At 40.0% G+C, this 16,898-nt stretch overlaps 1 protein-coding gene across 3 annotated transcripts in view; it reads left to right on the top strand.

The window, feature by feature from the left end:
- The window catches only part of CSMD3 (CUB and Sushi multiple domains 3), a 567,595-nt gene that overhangs the window by 232,037 nt on the left and 318,660 nt on the right, over positions 1-16,898 (top strand). The window lies entirely within an intron of this gene.

Here is a 16,898-nt window from a genome sequence, read left to right as displayed (position 1 = left end):
CAAAAGGAATTTTGTTTATCTTTGCACACCATGTTCCCATAATATCTAGTTCAAGGGCTTTTTTTTTTTAAAAAAAGCATGTTTTTGTATCAGTAGGATTTGATGATAGAAACAGCACCTGCTCTTCGTGGATATCACATATGTGGACAACTGTGTTGCAGAATAATCATTATCATGTTGCATACTAGACTGTCTATGGATATTAACTCTACTCCTGCCCATTCTTCAAAAGCAATTTAAAAAGGGATCTTTTCTGTTTGTATAAAATACAGTAAATACAGTAATTTCAGAATGATATGATTCCAGAGAAGTAATTACAAGCATTTTTAGGCAAGCAAGTACATCCCTTGATAGTATTTTCAAGTTGGGATGAAGACATGAATGAGTTTGTGTTTTTTTTTTTTTAGTTTACTGTACTATATTTATATAGTTGTGCACATTGATTCCCTCTAAATTGTGGAATGAGCTTGGGAATCAAGCTCACTGAAAATCACAGCACTTGTCTGACTCGAAAGGATCTTATATTCATTAGTGATGAATAAAGCTAAAGTAGAGTAGAAAACATGTATCAATCAAAATATGTATAAGCTTCAGATTTTTACCGGGAGAACAAAGGAAGAGTCTTGTCACACTTGAAAGTTGAATAAATTTATTATAGCATAAGCTTTCATGCCATGATAACCATATGCTTGAAGTGTTATGCAGGGATGTATTCCATCTTTCAATTTTCTGTTTTCTGAACCCCTGATATGGTGCATGACATTATTAGATCCCATAATAGTGTTGTCACCAGGTGGACATTTGGGTCTTCCACAGGGTTCATTGCCTTTGTCCATATATCTTCCCTTTTGTTCATTTATCTGCTTGGGCCATCACCTACCTACAGTGCCCTTTTGTATTCTGCACAGGACAAACAGGCTAATTTCTATGCAAAAAAACCCACAAATATTTGACACCAGAAATGACAGGATTTCTATGCAAAACAACAACAAATATTTGATATCAGAAATGGCAGGATTGAAAAATGAGTGGAAGAATGTTGCAAATTCCCAGGAGATTCTGTATCTGACTAAGATGGTCACACTGGAACAAAGTTCAAAGGGAGAATGTAGTTTGAAACTACTGAATTACAATTCATTAAATGGTTCAATGCTATTACATATGTGTTGAATCAACAAAGTGGATTTTTATCCATTGCATTAAATTGCATTAAATGCATTAATTCATTTACCAATGCCAGGATTTCTGTGTTACATACATAAACATTTTTTGTGAATGGCCGCTATTTATTAATTTATAAAAATATTTATATCCCAGTATTCATAAAAATATCATTAATAATGTTTGAAGTGTAATTATCACCACCTGTATTTTTCCGCATTTCCTTTCCCTTTGACCTCACTATTTGGCATTCTCCAGTATGTAGATTAATATCCTCTTAATCTATGTCTGCAACTCAGGATAACAGTTCATTTATTTGATGAAGTGGATTGTATTCCACAAAAGCTATGCTATAATAAATTTGTTAATCACAAGACTAAATCTGTAAGGTGCCACAAGGCTCTCTGTATTTGTTGCAAGAGACTAGCATGGCTACTGCTTTGGAAAATGTTACCTGTGGAAACTCTATGCTTCTTTTGAATGTTTTCCTTAATCAGTCATCCCAAATGTAGCAAATTTCACAAAATATTTACAAATGCAAGTTTATTTAAGATCATATATTAGACTGCTACAGATAAGTTCACGTATTATGGTGGAAAAAAAGTTACTGATGTGTTTTCTGAAAACTGTTAGGTGCTAAGAGTTTAGGGGGAGGAATGAGTGCTGTAGATGTTCTTTCCTTTTTCCAGAGCAGAGCTGTTCTTATGAAAGTATTTCATCTGTACGAAAGGTGGCATCCATGATAGGCCTAATAAGAAGTGAGTGGACTACAGAATCAGACCAATAGCCCATCACATTATTTTATATGAACACTATAGACAGTGTGAGCAATGGTGCCCATAAGGCTCATAACATATCAAACTACAGGACAATTGAGGGATTCTTTCAGTGATGAGTCTCTTGAGAAACTCAATTCCTCACCCTCAAAGGAAATACAGTACATTATGGACATAATTGGCTGCAGACTTATTTGAGTTTATGCCCACTGATTTTAATGAGCATAAGTATTTTAAACTCTCATTGGACTGTAGCCTACAAACAGAGCTACAAGAAATAATTATTTCAATTATTAGATTAATTGGTAGATTAACTTTACAGTACATGCTTGATTAGTAGGCTAATTTTTATCTTTAGGGTTTAAAGGTAAAAGGTACTTGTTTATTTGATGTAGGGACTTCTTTTGTTTTATTGTTACACTGAACTAAAAGGGATCTGTCTATTCAGTAAAAGGAAGTACAGTGGTACCTCGACTTACAAATTCAATCTGTTCTGAACGGACCTTCGTAAGTTGAAAAATTCGTAAGTCGAGGCCAATGGGGATTTTTTTAATTAAAAAAAAATCATAAGTAAAAAAAATCCTATTTAAAAATTTGTAAGTCGAAAAAATCCTATCTAAACCGCATCCAAAATGGCGGACTGAACTCTGTTCGTAACTCGAAATATTCATAACTTGAGTCATTCATAAGTCGAGGTACCACTGTAGTTTTGGTTCATAATAAGCTGAGCTATTTCATAATTCACACAAGACTGCTAAAATGCCTGTATTGGAGTTTTGGTAATATACCTATATATTTACAATTAATTGTGTTAAAAGGTAGGTTATTGATAAAATTAACTATTAGCAGCTGATTCATTCTCAGAACATTATATAAATAGGAATGGTAGGGATATGTCAGTCCAAGCCTTTGGTCATGCCTGCCATGACTCATTCTTCTTCCACAAACCTATGTCCCCCCTTTTGACTCCTCTCCAAGTCTGGAAAAGAGCTGGCTGAAATTCTTCCTGCATTCTAGGGCATACATGCAGATTGCATTCACCTGCCATGCCATATCTTTCCCCCATCTGTGTCCTTGATCCCTTAGCCTCATTCACTTCCTTAAACCATCTCCCCGGGGAACAAGGGTATACTTCCAGAAAACAGGCATGCCGGCATTTGAAGTGTGTGATTGCCTTTGGCCAGTTTTGCTTGGCAGCATTTAGAGCAAATATTTCTGCATAGTATATACAGGCGCTTGTGAAATGCACTTTTGTAAGGAAAATAACATTACCTTGCTTGTTGCAACTTTCTGGTAAAAGAGGGTGCATGCAAACCATAGATTCAAAGCATACACATCCCTCCAAGAATCCTGGAAACTAATTTGTTAAGGGTACTGGGAATGGTAGGTCTTTGAAGGGTAAACTAAAGTTCGCAAGATTCTTGGAAGGCAGAAAGTGCCCTGAACGTATGGTGTGTATGCAGCCAGAGTATTATTTTCTAAGCGAAACATTCATTTCTAAGCAAAACATTCACACTATGCTGTTAGAATCTATCAGAGGCAAAATGTCTTCCTTTAGGAAATGGAGGTGTTGTCCAAATTAGAACAAAAGGAATGCATACTCTGAAAAAACAGATACAAGCAGAAAACAAAGGATGATAAAAAGAGCACATTGCTAAATGCATAAGCCAAGGCCACAGTGATCCATGTGTCAGTCACCTCCAGGCTTGATTATTGTAACTCGCTCTACGCGGGGCTGCCCTCGAAGCTGACCCAGAAACTCCAGCGGGTGCAGAATGCCGCGGTGAGGCTCCTTACGGGGTCCTGGCCATGGGATCATCCAGTGCTTTACCAGCTGCACTGGCTCCCGGTGGAGTACAGGATCAGGTTTAAGGTGCTGGTTTTGACCTTTAAAGCCCTATGCGGCTTGGGACCCTCGTACCTACAGGACTGCCTCTCCTGGTATGCCCCGCGGAGGACCTTAAGGTCCACGAACAACAATAATCTGGAGATCCTGAGCCATAAGGTGGCTAGATTGGCCTCTACAAGGGCCAGGGCCTTTTCAGTATTGGCCCCAACGTGGTGGAACGCTCTTTCACAGGAGTCCAGGGCCCTGTGGGATTTGTCATCTTTCCGCAGGGCCTACAAGACAGAGCTGTTCCGCCTGGCCTTTGGGTTGGACTTAGTCTGACCCCTGTGTTTTCCTCTCTCATGGCTTGGATTTATGGACTTCTTAAAATCAGGCTGCATTTTGAATTTTAATACTGTATTTTAATCTGTATTTTAATTAATTGCTTTTTATGTTTTATTGTAATTTTATTGGTGTGAGCCGCCCTGAGCCCAGTTTTGACTGGGGAGGGCGGGGTATAAAAAAAAAAATTATTATTATTATTATTATTATTATTATTATTATTATTATTATTATTATGGCAAAGGTAAAGGGACCCCTGACCATTAGGTTCAGTTGTGACCGACTCTGGGTTTGCAGCACTCATCTCACTCTATTGGCTGAGGGAGCCGGCGTACAGCTTCCAGGTCACATGGCCAGCATGACAAAGCCACTTCTGGCGAACCAGAGCAGCACACGGAAATGCTGTTTACCTTCCTGCTGTAACGATACCTATTTATCTACTTGCACTTTGACGTGCTTTCGAACTGCTAAATGCATAGTGACCAATAAATAAATAAAATAATAGCAGGAGACTGGCTAGGGAGGGAGATGAATCTTTGTATGATGACAGATTAACATCTCTTCTGGGAAAACTGGTGGGAAGTATTGTAAAATATAGAATTGCCAAACATATGGAAGAACACATCTTGCTGAAACAGAAGCAGTATGACTTCCCTGTCTGACTGACCCTCTTTGAGAGTGTCACCAAGCGCATAGATAACGGTGTAGTTACAGGTAGGTAGCCGTGTTGGTCTGCCGTAGTCGAAACAAACAAACAAAAAAATTCCTTCCAGTAGCACCTTAGAGACCAACTAAGTTTGTCATTGGTATGAGCTTTCGTGTGCTTGCACACTTCTTCAGATACACTGAAACAGAAGTTACCAGATGCTTATATATATTGAGAGGGTGGGGCTAAAGGTGATCCAGCTGACATTGTGTACTTGGCTTTGAAAAAAAAAAACCTTTGACAAAGTACCTCACCAAAGACTCCTAAGTAAACATAGCAGTCATGGAAAAAGAGGAGCAGTACCCTTGTGTATCAGTAATTGCTCCCCAAAATGGAGGGATGTAGACAGTGGAGCCCCCAAGAATTAGCATTGGGACCTGTACTTTTTCACTTGTACATAAATTAACAAGGGGCAGTGGGTGAGCAGTGTGATAGCCAAGTTTGCTGGTGATACCAAATTGTTTAGTATGGTAAAAGCATCTCTCCAAACTGAGTGAATGGGCAATAAAAGGGGAAATACAATTTGATGTAAACAAGTGTAAAGTAATCCACTGACCAGAAATGTAAACCTAGTGTGTGATAGCTGTTAAAAGGGGTAATTCTGTGCTATGGATCACTAAGAAAGGAATTGAAAATAAAAGTGCCAATATAGTAATGCCATTATAGAAATCTATGGTGCAACCACCCTTGGAATGCTGTACAATTATTGCTGCCTCACCTCAAAAGAAACTGTAGATCTGGAAAACGTTAAGAAAAAGGCAACCCAAATGATTTTGTGAAGAAGGAACGCCCCTATGAGGAAAGGTTACAACATCTGGGGCTTCTTAGTTTAGAGGAAAGGTAAATAAGAGTAGACATGAAAGAGGAGCATTGTGGTGGTGGTGGTGGTGGAGGAGTAGTAGTTTGGATTTGATATCCCGCTTTAGCACTACCCTAAGGAGTCTCAGGGACGCGGGTGGCGCTGTGGGGTAAACCACTGAGCCTAGGGCTTGCCGATTGGAAGGTCGGTGGTTCAAATCCCCGCAACAGGGTGAGCTCCTGTTGCTAGGTCCCAGCTCCTGCCAACCTAGCAGTTCAAAAGAATGCAGTGCAAGTAGATAAATAGGTACCGCTCTGGCAGGAAGGTAAACGACATTTCTGTGCTCTGCTCTGGTTAGTCAGAAGCGGCTTAGTCATGCTGGCCACATGACCCGGAAGCTGTACGCCAGCTCCCTTGGCCAGTAAAGTGAGATGAGTGCCGCAACCCCAGAGTCATCTGCGACTGGACCTAACAGTCAGGGGTCCCTTTACCTTTACCTTTAAGGAGTCTCAAAACGGCCAACAATCTCCTTTCCCTTCCCTCCCCCCACAACAAACACTCTGTGAGGTGAGTGAGGCTGAGAGACTACAGAGAAGTGTGACTAGCCCAAGGTCACCCAACAGCTGCATGTGGAGGAGCGGGAAAGTTAAGTTATTTGAATAATACTGGGTCAGTAATGTAATTTAGCTTTTCAGTGGGACATATTTAGCTACAGAAAACCCTTGCCTACATAAATGACAGCTTTCTAGTTTCTGGAAGAAATCAGTATAAGATTGGAACACGCTCAACCCTACTGAACTGAAAATCTGCAGACTAGCTAATGTTAGTGTAATTAAAGTATGGCGTTTGAAAGGGCATGACATTTCAAACCATTTTTGTTGTATGTAAACACATGCATCTCAAAACACACTCAAATAATACTTATGCATGATTAAGAGCATAATAACAGAGCTGCTGGATCAGACTGAAGGCCTATCTGGCCTAGCTTCTGGATCACAGTGGTTAAGCAAATGTCTATGGAAAGTTCACAAGCAGAACAGGAGGACAATAGCTCTCTACTGCTCATGATCTCCAGCAACTCGTTATTATAAGTATTTGTGGAAAATAAAATGCATCAGTAGAAAACTTTGCCAACCGCTACTTATTTGCAACTTGATAAGTCGGGCTTGGGTGGGGACAGGTGAGCGGCAGGTGCAAAGGCTTGGGAGTCTGAATGGTCTAGGTGGGAAAACGAACACACTGCTTGGCACTAACACAATAGGTTTTTTCCCCCAATATAATGTTGTAAATTCTGAACTCACCTGTTTCACTTCACCTTTTCTGTTGTGGTTTTCTCTATGCCCCCTTTCTATTTTTACAATTGCACATTTACTACGTTTATATACGTGATACACACACACACACACACACACACACACAAAATGCAAAAGAGAGAGAGAAACATGAAAAGGGAAACAAAACAAAAACAAAATTATCAGCTCACATTTTATCTCTTCCTTAATGCAGACTACCGTAAATAAGCTTTTGCTAGCTTCTACTTTATTGCAAAAATGGCAGAGGAACAAGTTTCTTATCTTAACTGAATGACTTGTGGTCCTTCCTCCCTTCCTCTTTTGGCCTTATTCTATTCTGTCATCTATTGCTACTTGGATCATTGTAAAATTATATAACATATAAATGGTAGGAAGCAGGGCCTTGTTGGCTAGCCTTGATTTGAATTCTCTCAGAGAAACTGATAGAAAATGTCAGGTTAAATGAGAGGGAAGTGGAGTCAGACTTCACTTGTGTTTTTTAAACATTCAATTTCGGGCTCATCCAGACTTCCTTTTGTGCCATGTCTCTAGGCAAAGGACCGCATTTTAAAGCTCCATGTCCAAGTGCCGTTTTCTTCTCCTTTTTTGTGTTCCCCGTGAAAACCCACTCTTTATCACTGAATTGGAGCAAATGGCAATTTGCAGAAAGCCCAAATTGGCCTTTGTTCTGATTTAGCAGTAAAGAGTGTATTTCTCTAAATACACGGCACATATTCAATTAGTAAAAAAGGATTAATGGAAATTTGCCTTTTTCATTCTTTTTACTGCTTGACTTTTTAAATTCAGTCACTTCAATCTTTTACTTATATCTGTTCTGTTTGATTTTTAATCAAAACAGAAGGAAAGGAAAACTGAACCAAGCTGTATTTCAATTCCAGGAAGTCAACTTGAAATAGTTGTGCAAATTTATCTCGTTGCACATTACTAAGAAATAGGACTTGCACATTAGATGTGGCACGAAATTGCTCTGCAGAATTATACCATAATCTATTTCTTTTACTGTGTTCACAATAACAGCCTGTATCTGAGAAATTGTTATGAAAATCAATCATATCCCCATACTACATTCTAATGTGTATAGCAATGTTCAAAGGGTGTATAGTTAAGTGACAAGCTGAATTTACAGTCAATTTCACTGTTATCCCCAAACATTAAAAGGAAAATGAAATGTAATGGAGGTTGTTAAAAATAATTGCCCTGGAAACTGCAGAGTAAAAACATTATTTGACTTTTTTCATGTTGTCAGATAGGAGGGCTTTGCTGTTATATCTTAATCTGAATATCTCTTAATTTGTTTTGTATTTTTTTATTTGCATCCTGCTTTTCTTCCTAGGAGCTCAAACACACACACACACACTGCAATACATTAACATAAGAGACTGTGTGATATGCCTAAACACAAGCCTGCCCAGGCATGTGTTTTAATCTGGTTTTTAGTTTATTATTTTATGCTTTTAAAAGTTAACCTTTTTTACTGATAATTATATTCTATTATTCTTTTTGTAAATTGCTTTGAGGTTTTATTATAATCAAATGGTATATAAATTTTGTGAAACAATTAAATGCCCAAGGTCACCACTGCTAGCCCTTAGTGATGAATGAATCACTTTCCCAGACTTCAGTTAGCCAAAATGTTTCTAATCTAAAATGGCTGAAAATAGCTCAGTTATTTTTATTTCTAATCCCAATTCTAGGCCCTTTCAAAGCCTGCTGCACTTTTAACAAATTGCAGTTTTCATGAATCCCTGCCTCTAATTTGCTGTGACCCTCCATGTCTTCCCCAAAGTATCCATGAGCCCTTATCCCCTCTCCAGCTCCTTAACTATGCTTACCTTGCTAACTACAGCTGGGATTTACTTTCAGGTATAGTGCCATTGTAGGGACGCGGGTGGCGCTGTGGGTTAAACCACAGAGCCTAGGGTTTGCCGATCAGAAGGTCGGCGGTTTGAATCCCCGCGGCGGAGTGAGCTCCCATTGCTCGGTCCCAGCTCCTGCCAACCTAGCAGTTCGAAAGCACGTCAAAGTGCAAGTAGATAAATAGGTACCGCTCCAAGCGGGAAGGTAAACAGCGATTCCGTGTGCTGCTCTGGTTTGCCAGAAGCGGCTTTGTCATGCTGGCCACATGACCTGGAAGCTGTACGCCAGTTCCCTCGGCCAATAACGCGAGATGAGTGCCACAACCCCAGAGTCGGTCATGACTGGACCTAATGGTCAGGGGTCCCTTTACCTTTATAGTGCCATTGAACATTATATTACACTCCTGAATAGACACGTGAAGAACTGTTTCTTTTCCCTATTGCAAAATTATTACAAACAGCTTGCTCCTAGCTGCTTAAATTAAGGCCTTTTCCTTTCGCCTACTAACACCCCTTTTGCCCTTCTTCCACATTTTGGGTTTTGTTTGCTGCTTAACTTCCAGTCTCATAACGGGTTTTGATGAACTTCAGAGGCTTAAAGACCTCTTTGTACATGTTAGTTTATCTTCCTTTTTCTTTTTTGAGTTTACGTGATTTCTAACGGATCGATGCCTCTTCCATCCTGAGAATTCTCTCCCAACCTGGATAGTATTCAACAAAACTCCACAAAAGATCTTAAACATGTATTTTATTGAAGTTCACAAGGCACATGGACTCACACTCCAGTAGGCTGTCCTTTTGGCTCTGAATGTGGTTAGAAGCTCTTTATAATAAAGCTCTCGATGAAGTTTTTGTAAGAACAAGTTTGCCTCGCTTCCTGAACTTGCAAGAACTAAACTGAACTAAGTTGCAAAGGAGAGAGGGAGGTTTCCCCCGCTCTGGGGAGAGCAAATAGAAACTAAAATATCACTGTGCCTCCATTTCCCAGCTTGTCTTGATATCTGGAAAGGTAAAAGACGCTACCTTTTTTTAAAGGGGTGGCATTAATATTCCTTCTACCTAATATTAATACACTGCTATCACTAAAAAAATGAACCCTGTGAGGGCAGAACAATGTGTCTTCCTGCAGGTTTTTTGGACTAGGAAGTATCTTATGTCAGCAAAAAGCCACCAGGAGCAGGATATCTTGGCTATCAGCTCTCTGCTTTTACTTTCTATAAACAATCAAGCTTCCAAAATAAAAATGAGCAAAAATAATTTACATCTGATAGGGAGTTTCAGCTGTTTCCTTACATTTCAACTATAGGCATATTATTACTTGCTGCTGAACTCTCTGGCAAATATAGTGTGCTTTAGGTAGCAAATGACTTGAGGTGGAGGAAGAAAGTTAGCTGAGAAGGCGTGGGAAGAAACTATAGTAAAAGTTTATAATTTATTCTTTGGGGATGCTGTTTTATGTTCTTGGAAGATTCCAGGTTTTCCACTTCAACTTCTTTGAGATTCTGCAGTGTTCCAGTTTACAATGGCCAATTATTTACCACCCTCTTTAGAAACTGCTCAGTTTAGTTAAATATTCTCACAATTTTACATACAGTACATATGGAGTGCACTAATTTTGTATGCATGCATGTGCACAGCCACACATACACACTCAATCTACCAGTGGCGCTCTAGGCATAAACATTTGCCTGTTGCCCTTAAAAAGTTATGCCTTTATCTATCCACTTGCTACAATCCTCTGGAGATAAATATACATGCAGTTGCCTCTGTGAAGAAAGGGATTTTTTGGGTATGTTTTCAGGTGCAATCGCTATTTTAAAATCAAAACTTCAGTGTATGAACCGCATGTATAAAACTTCATAAAACGTCAGTGGTTCCCAAGTGCTACCTGTAAATATGGGCACTCCAAGCTAATGGCAGGGTTGTATGTGCAATATGTGTTTGCATGCACATAATATTTGTTATACCCATATATTTGTTAAGGATGCAAGTGTGCATGGCCAAGCAGGGGAAGAAGTGCAGATCAGTGGGAAATCATCATTGTTATTTTATTGACATCTTTATTGGTTTTTCACTTATATTTTACAACCATCCTTTTCATACACGTCGATATTAACAATAAACAATTTGACACACTGAACATTCCAATGTTTAACATGTATGCATAAGCTAAAGAGAAGGTAAAATGTTACTTATCTACTTATTTAGTTGTTACTTTGTTTACAGCGGACTCCACCTCTTACTTGGGTGGAATTCTATGTTATGTGTCTTCCCAATTGTTTCTAATATTCTATTTACCATCTTTTCCACTGTTTCTACGAGTTGTCTTTACAAGAGTCATTCTAGCCCAGTCAAAAAATTTACATCACCGCAGTAATCTTCCAGATATTTTTTTTTCTAATTTACTCCAATTATTGTTGGATTTTTGGTACTCTTGATCTCTTAACTGCCCTGTCAGCTTGTCCATCTCCTCTTTGTTGGAATTTGGTCTCCTTTCCATTTTTGTGCTAGCAATACTATTGCTGCTGTGGTGGCATACATGAACAACTTCTTCAGATCTTTGGAGAACTCATCCCCAATGATTCCTAAAGGGAACGCTTATGGCTTTTGGGAAAATGATAATTTAAACATCTTTTTTAAGTTATTGTAAATTATATCCCAGAATTCTCCTCTTTTTTTACAACTCTACTGCTTTTCAATTCTCTAACATTCTGTTGCAAAACCTTTCTTTTTATCTTGCAATTGATAGTATTGTAGCCAGCCTTTCAATCTGCCTTTAATTTCTTCAAAATTCTTAAGTTTTAATTGGTTATCTTCTTCAATCAGTAAATCTTTGTGGGTTTCCCAGTCATGCTCCATATTTATCTGTTGTCATGGCTTCCAATGGCGACAACTACCAGAGTGTTTGCTTTTCCAAAATATCCTTATATTTTACCCATACTGAATACAACAATCTTTTTACCACATGATTAATAAACTCTCTGTGTACACTCACCTTTCCATAACATAAGTAAGCTAGCCACCCAAATCGGTTGTTGAAACCCTCTAAATCTAGCAGACCTGTATTTTTCAAGATTATCCACTCTTTGATCCAAGAAAGGCATGCAGCTTCATAATGTAATTCCAAATTTGGCAGGGTGAAACTGTCTCTTTCTTTAATATCAGTTAATAACTTGTAATTAATTCTATGCCTTTTCCCCTGCCAAATAAACCATAAAATGTCTTTCTGCCAGATCCCCCTGTCCAATCAGGGGAAAATCATTATTCACTTCTACAGGTAGTTACAAATAGAAACCAAATCATGATTTCAGTGTTCATTCACATCAGATTGCTGTGTGGTGCAGTACTAATCACCTGGGGGGGGGGGGAGGTGCATGCTAGTTCCTGAGTCAGGAGAACTTCCAGAACAGTATGCTTGGAGAGGAGAGGGTATCAGTTCTGTCTGGAAAGCTTGCACAGACAGAAGGATTGGAAGAGGAGTGTGATGTTTAATTCCACCCTCTGAAACAAACTCCCAGAGTCCCAGAGACATAAGCAACTGTGTACAATATAAGCAGATTTTTTTTTAAAAAAAAGACATGCCAGTCTCATTTCATAACATTGTCTAATATAAAGTGAATTCAAGGAAAATAATAACAGCTGACCATGATTTGTCAGGGACCACTTATTGTTGTGCTGGCTGCCTTAAAAAACAAAACAAAACAAAACAAAACAAAACAACACACACACACATACACACCAAAAACTAGAGTGGGTTTTTCCACCCAGCAAAAAAGGGGAAATAAGATACCCATGCTCCGCAACCTCCCACACAAATTGTGAAAAGGCGGGGGGAGTAGTAGCACCTTGTTCTTCCCTGACTCCAAGTTTGGATTAACTATGGGTAGTTTTAAAGCATGGCCCAGATTTAATTAAACTAATACTTGGCATGCATAGCAGACAAACTCTTCAGGAGAATCTCTGACAAATCAATAAATATTATTAAAAACAAGAATAAATAAAAAAAGCAGCCAATAGTGGTAACAATATTATTTTCCCAATCCATAAAGTCGTGTGTCTACTTCTGTGTATCCACGAGGACTTTCAGTGTGTGTTTCTCAAACAGTAGTTCTCTATGAATTAAAGATGCATGGGGAAGTTTTTACTATATTGCACAGATGCTGCTGGTGAAAGTGGGCAGGGATGCTAGAATTTCACTGGACATGCCAAGTCCTTGGGCACATCTGGGTGCTGGCATCCATTTGTCTTGGGAGACAATGGAAGGGTGTGCCTTCGGAGGTAAAGTCAACCCACTGGAGAGTTACTGTGCCTGCTGTGGTTGTAGAGACCATGAGAGATATGCTTTGTTGCAACTGGGGCAGATTAAAATGTGGTGCTACAAATGCACCATGATGTTTATTCTCTCTGCACTCTTCCCAGCCGTCATTCCTCCTCTGGTCCCTGCTCTGGATACATGATCTGACTGTCTCCAGGCAATGTGATCATCTGCAAGGGATTCACATATGGCTGGGTTAATGTAGCCCAGCCTTCATGTCATGTTTGCATACACCTTTGTAATACAGATTTAGCCTGCCAACAGGTCTGCTGCCAGGAGCCAGGTCCTTGTAGAGCATGTCCTTGTAGATCCTGCCATCTTCCTTTCTGTGGATGTGGCCATGCCTGCGTAGATGTCACTGAGACAGGAGTCCAAACACACTGGGAATGTGGGCTTTGGGGAGTACATCTTTGTTTGAGACCCTGTCCTGCTTGTCAGGAGGTCCTACACATGAGTAGGAGTCTGGCAGACACATGCCCGACTGGCATGTTCTCTCCCTCCTGGTCGTTCGTTCAGGAGATTCAAAATCTTTCTCCATCCCAAACATCACAGCGACTGATACCTTAGAGGCATCATCACACTTCAGGATCAGCAGAGTATAGGCAGTCAGTGTACAGACTCAGTAGCGCAGCAGTTGGCTAAACTATTTACATATACAAACTCAGAGCATCATAACTCAGCTCCTTCCTCTTCAACATCAGACAGCAAAGAGAAAGGACAAAGGACAAACGTCCTACATCACGGAAACACAGTAATACAAAGATCCTGTCTCCGTGACTTCCCACAATGTGGAATGAAAACATACACTGTCATGTGATAAAAACAATCCCATGACTGCAGCATGGGAAAAGAATCCTAACACTGCTATGTGATGCCCAAAATATTGTTGACACAGTGCATATGGAAAGCATTGAGCCATTGCTCCTAATGGGTATAAGTTGCCCAGAACTCACTTCCATAAAAAAGCATGCTCAATATACAAGCGTGGTAGACCATATTGGTGTTGGTCATTAGCATCAAATTCTCCCATACCCTTTTGGAGAGGCGAGCCATTGCTGTAGCTGCTTTGCCAATACACTTGTCCAGCTCAGCATCAATGCAAATGTTGCAGGATTAAAATATATCTCTCTTAATACAGGATGATGATAGATACCAAACACAAGAAAAACAATACAATAGGCACTTGAGCATTTTATTGGACAGATCTGAGGAATCCAAATAGTCAACTTTTTTCACAGTCAAGTCCCCCATGTAGTAGGTTAGCCAAGTTAACTGAATCAGAGATGCCTCAGGGTGAACAGGCAGCATGACAAGCGTTACGGTAGTTAATGCTTTCGTAGTAAATGCAGAGCAGGGAGGACATGCTGCACAGGGACCAATGGATCACTTTTGCACAAATACCAGGAAGTCAGCCACAGAGCTGCGAATAAAACACTTTAAATGTGTTGTAAAGTGAAAGAGAACAAACATTTTGACATGCCATTGGAAGTCTCAAAGTTAGTGGGGATGACACTTAACTAAAATACACCAGTTTCTAGGGTGGCAAGAAGGCACTGGATTCCATTTTGACCCATGTTGGTTGCATGCAGTGCTGTTTCCGTTCCATTAAACATTGGCTTCTGACAACAAATATGTCATTCATCTTGTTGTCTGCTGTGAGGGAATTTTTAATTAATTGTGTTATTAATGGCATCATTATTATGTTATCCCACACCACTCATGTCAATGCGAAGGCCATTCATTTCAATGCAAATGAAACACAATGAAATGGGGTGGGGAAAACCCATCATCAGTTACGTATCATTTGGGGACTGATAGCAGCAGCAATTTCCGCTCCATTTTTGCGTCTGAGTTATCTGACATCCTTACCAGTTTCCGCATTTTTCTAGATAACAATAATTGGATACATTCAACTATAAAAATTCTTTGTAATTTATGCTTGCTTAACTTAACTGTGCACAGCATACATGAAATACATTCCCCATCCGACAAAATATAAATACGAAAGTAACTGGACAGAATTTTACAGAATTGAATGTCCAAAATTCGGTGCATAGTAATATGCATGCACAAATGTTGGTAATCCTGCTTCACATGGTAAGGCTGATAATCAAAGACACTAGAGGAAAATATGACGTTTCAGGGACTTGGGCAATCATTAGTTGATTTTCTATCAATTATTTAGGGATCCATACTATCGGTTCAGAGGAAGGGGCAAGGTTTTGAAAATAGGATGGGCTTGGTATCTCAGCATTCCTATGGAAGTCTATGGTACAAAGTGGAGAGTCTGTAATATAGAATGCATTTGAAAATGGGAAGAATACTGCTTTGTACTGTATACATTGATTCCTCTCATCTGCCCTAAACCATCAATAATTTTTTTTGTTGGAAGTTAGTTCTCAGTTCTGCATAACAATATTCAATATGCCACGCTCTGCATGTCTGGGGATAGGATTTTGCAAAGACAGGCTCCCCCCCCCCCTGCTATGATAGCATTGATTTGTACTTTAGCAATGTAAAAATTAATAGCAGATTTGCTATTCCAGCAAATGTTCCAAGTGTTAGGTTACCCCCCCCCCCAGGAAATAATTCTTCTGGTCAATTTTTTGTTTTTTGTCTGTTGCCTTCCTGTTGATGGTACAAGAACATTCATTTCATTTCACATTTCATGCAAAACAGATCCTCAGCTGTGCATGTAAATGCACTATTGGCTTGGGATTTCACTTGAAGATTGAGATGTTTCTGAAGAGAAGAAGCACAAGTTCGACTTCTGGGGAAAAACAACTTTGCTTCCAGGCCTTCATACTGCAATTTCAATTTGCTTTACCTATTTAAAAAGAAAAAAGAAAAGAAAGCCTAGTCAGGAAATTAGGGGTGGGCCATAGCTCAATAAAGGTAACAGGACCCCTGACCATTAGGTCCAGCCGTGACCGACTCTGGGGTTGTGGCGCTCATCTCCCTGGTTCTGAATGGGGTAACTGTGCCCCTGAAAGACCAGGTGCGCAGCCTGGGAGTCATTTTGGACTCACAGCTGTTCATGGAGGCGCAGGTCAATTCTGTGTCCAGGGCAGCTGTCTATCAGCTCCATCTGGTACGCAGGCTGAGACCCTACCTGCCTGCAGACTGTCTAACCAGAGTGGTGCATGCTCTCCCGCTTGGACTACTGCAATGTGATCTACGTGGGGCTACCTTTGAAGGTGACTCGGAAACTACAACTAATCCAGAATGCGGCAGCTAGACTGGTGACTGGGAGCGGCCGCCGAGACCACATAACACCGGTCTTGAAAGATCTACATTGGCTCCCAGTACATTTCCGAGCACAATTCAAAGTGTTGGTGCTGACCTTTAAAGCCCTAAATGGCCTCGGTCCAGTATACCTGAAGGAACGTCTCCACCTCCATCGTTCTGCCCAGACACTGAGGTCCAGCACCGAGGGCCTTCTGGCGGTTCCCTCGTTGCGAGAAGCCAAGTTGCAGGGAACTAGGCAGAGGGCCTTCTCGGTGGTGGCGCCTACCCTGTGGAACGCCCTCCCAACAGATGTCAAAAAGGAAAACAACTACCAGACTTTTAGAAGACATCTGAAGGCAGCCCTGTTCAGGGAGGATTTTAATGTTTAATAGATTATTGTGTTTTATTCTTCTGTTGGAAGCTGCCCAGAGTGGCTGGGAAAACCCGGCCAGATGGGCGGGGTATAAATAAATTATTATTATTATTATTATTATTATTATTATTATTATTATTATTTTATTATATCGTGTTATTGGCCGAGGGAGCCGGCGTACAGCTTCCAGGTCATGTGGCC

The sequence above is a fragment of the Zootoca vivipara genome, chromosome 8 (genome assembly GCF_965207765.1).
Source record: "Zootoca vivipara chromosome 8, rZooViv2.hap1.1, whole genome shotgun sequence".
NCBI lineage: Eukaryota > Metazoa > Chordata > Lepidosauria > Squamata > Lacertidae > Zootoca > Zootoca vivipara.
The sequence above is the reverse complement of the archived record's forward strand: the minus strand, read 5'-3'. Positions and strand labels throughout refer to the sequence as shown.